The sequence below is a fragment of the Primulina eburnea genome, chromosome 17, assembly GCF_022965805.1.
Source record: "Primulina eburnea isolate SZY01 chromosome 17, ASM2296580v1, whole genome shotgun sequence".
Taxonomy (NCBI): Eukaryota; Viridiplantae; Streptophyta; class Magnoliopsida; order Lamiales; family Gesneriaceae; genus Primulina; species Primulina eburnea.
The window spans coordinates 8802879-8807303 of record NC_133117.1 but is presented as its reverse complement, the minus strand read 5'-3'; the positions used below and the strand labels follow the sequence as shown (position 1 = coordinate 8807303).

Genomic DNA, 4425 nt, shown 5'->3' with positions numbered 1-4425 from the left:
TTCCAGCAGCTATATGTCCTTTTTTGAGGTTCCTAGGTGGCCTGAAACAAGTTTTTTAAGGGCTGGTAGGGTGTGTTTAAGGTGTGGTATAAGTTTGGGAAAGTTTGGTTATGATTTGGGTTAATTCGAGTTAAAACCGAGACCCCAGTTCAAGTTTTAATACTACTTGTATAAGGCATGAAACAGGCTCGATTTTATGTCTAGGAAATGATTATAAATATGTGTTGAGGTGTTTTAAGGTGTTTGGTTGGCTTCGGGTTGAAATTTTGAGGTCCAGAGGTAAAACAGCCATTTAGGGTTTCTAGGAGAAAAATGGTCATTATACACCCGGGTCGAGTTAGCAGTCCTGGCAGCACCCTGATCACAAATTGTCATGTTTTAAATGTATACGTTATCACGAACATTACTTTTATTTAAATATGAAAAATACATTTGAAGGATCGTGTGGTGGGCACCTTTGAGATGCTTCGAACACTATATTCTCCAATGAGCTGCAATAACTCGTGTTCTAATAATGTTAACGCCGATTAATTAAATCGAGTTTGGTATTAAAACCAAGCGGAAGAAACTCAAAGTAATCCTTCGAGAAGAAACCTGTTATATTTGAAAACATTTTAACTTATGTAAATTGAATAACTGAAAAGTATCGGATCAATTGTGGGATATATCAGTTCAGTTATGGTAAGAACTGAACTGATAATACCTCGAATTAATCAAATCAGTTTGAAAACAATAGTTAATCAATTAAAACACAATATATGCTTATGGATGTTCGGAGACTTCAAATGCTCCTACGTCACCCCTTCTACCACCTTGGATAGAATCCACTAGAAAACTTTGATTTATACAACACTTTGTACAAACCACTCAACTTAGGACTTACACTACTGCCTAATCTAAAATCCTAGCCTAGACTGAAAGCAGCACCTTTCAGCCAACACTTCTTTAACGTCAGTATCTCAAAAACTACATACACAAATTTAAGTCTTTGTGCAAGACTGTATTTGAGAGGTGGTCTGTGCGCGTGTGTGTGATAACTGAACAAAGAATACACCAAGAAGGTGTTCTAACACACTGAGAGAAATGAGCTTCTAAACTAAGCCGATAATACTTAAGTATTCCCTCCGGGCTGATTACTTCTTGAAAGCTGATAAACAAATAAGCGTGCCCTTTCTTTTCCATACTCTTTCGTGTATCGTATAACTTTTTTTATGGTCTTGGTCTGTATATATAGAGACAAGATGACCGTACACCAAGACTCATCACATGTTATTGTTGTAGCTTTGAATGCGTTCCTTGAACTTGTGTCTCGACTTTTCCGACAGCTCTTTTGTAACATTTTGTCTGTAAGCTTTGCTGCAATGTCCATTATTGTCCTTTGACTGGAAATTTTCTTATATATCATTGTGCAAAGCTGGATTCCGTTGAGTAAGCTTGTAGTGTTCTGCAAACTGATTGATTCCTAACTGATGCTCTGAACTGATTAGTTGAACTGGTCTTGAACTGGTGCGGTGAAATCAGTTGGCTTGTCAGCTTGATATGTGTCGTTTTTACGTGTTTCATTGCATTAGTATTTGTGTGTATTGCATTGTGCATCGTTTATTTCAATCACATTATGTTCATTTTAGAGTAAATATTTGCATTTTATCCTATCTCACTCGGGCATGATGAATTTGCAGGAAAAGTGGCCGGAAAACCAAAAATCGGAGCCAAGTGCCAAGTCAAGAAAATGAAGTACAGCAAAGACGGCGCTCGAGCGGTAGTTTTCTACCGCCCGAGCGCGAATGCCGCGCATCCCATGAGATTTTACAGAAGGTGTGGCGCTCGAGCGGTACTTTTCTACCGCCCGAGCGCCACCTATTTTTGGCAAGATTTTTTCAAGCGATTCTTTGCCTTATGTTGGATGATGGCTGATATGGAAAGGGGAGTGGACGGTTTTTTGGGGGGATTGAGACATTATTCTTCGGCCGTCACAAGCTTTTGGAGAGAACTTTGCGCTTGGATTGAGGATTTGAAGCTTTCCGGGCACCGTTCTTCACAGATTTCGTCTCGCCTAGTATTTCTAATCTAGTTTCTTTCATTTTAAACATTGTTGCATTTATTTTTACTATGAATTCTAGTAGCTAACTTTATTATTTGTTGGGATTAAAGGGGATCCTACCCCGAATGTTGGTTTGAATTAATTTATATTTCGGTTGTGCGTTATTCTTGATTTTACTACTGTTTTATCGTGTCATTAAAGAATAGTTAACTTTAACGACGTTTTCATATCACGAGTGAGTTCGAGATAATAACGAGTGATAGGATCGAGTAGTATAATTCGCGGATCTACAATTTACATAGATATATGAAATTGGATACGTGCCGATAGTCATAGTCCTAAGGGTCGAAAACTAGGGGATTTTATAGAACGAAATGCGATTCGCTCGTGATAAATAATTAAAGATATTTAATTACTTCAGTGAGTGGAATTAGTTTGGCATAGCTCGAGAGAGTGTGTTCAATAGATTAGGAAATCCTGTCGGAAGCGTAGATCACGATCGAACGAATTAATTGATTAACGAGGGGTAGGTGAACCGAGATTCCCAACAAATCCATTTTTCATTGAATTTTACTCAAACATTTTAGACATTATATCTTATTATTTGATTTTGAATCTTTTTCTTTGCATTCTTATTTGATTTTAGTAGTAATAAAACAATCAACTCAATTTTCGTTGCTAAATGTTAAATAACTGAAATTAACAATTGTAAAACACGGTCTTCAGTGGAACGATACTCGTACTCACGTACACTATAGTATTACTTGACATCGTGCACTTGCGATTAATTTTTGAGCATACACAATAATATTTTATTTGGGATTTAACTGTGCAAGTTTTGCTCGATCAAGTTTTTGGCGCCGTTGCCGGGGACTGTTAATCTACGATTTTATTTTTAGTTATTTTCTTTAGCATTATTTTATTTCTCGTGAGATAACACTTCATATTTTATTACAGATATCTCTTACAGTGCATGCCAAAATCACTTGACGTGAAGCTTGAGTTTGATCCTGAAATTGAAAGAACCTTCCGCAGAAGAAGACAACAACAGAGGCTTAAATAACTTATGGAGAGACACGAGCCAGAACGTGAGGAGGAACAGCGTGAAGAGAGACATATTGAGATGCCACGCCGCATACCGATGTTAGAGTATGCCCAGCCTTCTTTGGATGGTGCACGCCCTAGCATTGTGAGGCCTATTGTGCGGGCAAATCACTTTGAAATCAAGCCAGCTATAATCCAGATGATTCAGAACACAGTCCAATTCGGAGGAACTGCAGTAGATGACCCAAACACGCACATCGCAGATTTTCTTGAGATTTGCGATACTTTTAAATTCAATGGAGTTTCTGATGATGATGTTAGGTTACGTTTATTTCCTTTCTCTTTACGTGATAAAGCTAAAGCATGGTTGAATTGTTTGCCTGTAGGTTCAATCACCACTTGGGAGGACATGGCGAAAGCGTTTCTTATCAAATACATTCCCCCATCAAAAACCATGAAGTTGCGGGCAGACATTACAACATTTGCTCAATTCGATCAGGAATCTCTATATGAGGAATGGGAGCGTTTCAAGGATCTACTACGAAGATGCCCACATCACGAGTTACCACTTGGGTTAGTCGTTCAAACATTTTATTATGGTTTGCTTACTCCTAACCGTACTATAATAGATGCGGCTGCTTGTGGAAACCTGTTGAGAAAGACCGCGGAGGAAGGATATGAATTGTTAGAGGAAATGGCTGCTAGCAGCGATCATCCTCAATCTGACAGGAACAACCAGCGGAGAAGTGCAGGAGTTCACCAGGTAACTGATTTTTCTGCTATTACTGCACAACTTGACGCTTTAAACAGGAAAATAGACGGCTTGAATGTGGGTGGCACGGCTATGCGTCTTCAAGAGATATTCTGTGAAAAATGTGGAGGAGAGCACTATGTGAAAGACTGTCAAGATGGAAATCCCTTCTATGTGCAAAATGAGGCACCGGTGAATCAAGTGGGAGTCCAAAACCGCCCAAGGAATGACCCTTATTCGAACACATACAATCCTGGGTGGAGGCAACATCCCAACTTCTCGTGGGGCGGTCAAAACAGTCAGAATAGACCGCAAGGAGGACAACAATATGGAAAACAACCGATGTATAGATCCGATCCTCCTAGAGAAGAAAAGTCCAACTTGGAACAAATGATGTCTAAGTTTATTTCATCCACTGAAACTCGACTCCAAAACCAAGATGCATCAATAAAGGGGCTCGAGAATCAAATTGGACAGTTGGCCAAGATGATAGCAAGTAGAGAGCAAGGCACCTTTCCAAGTAACACAGAGACGAATCCAAAAGAGCAAGTGAAGGCTATTGAGTTGAAAAGTGGGAAAGTTTTGGAAT

The 4425-nt window shown here is 39.1% G+C and overlaps 1 non-coding gene across 1 annotated transcript; it reads right to left on the bottom strand.

Moving 5' to 3' along the window:
* Positions 1–3543: 3543 nt before the first annotated feature.
* Positions 3544–3649, bottom strand: LOC140818884 (small nucleolar RNA R71). The gene has a single exon (XR_012115115.1). It is a non-coding gene; the product is annotated as a small nucleolar RNA R71 (small nucleolar RNA).
* Between the last annotated feature and the right edge of the window lie 776 nt (positions 3650–4425).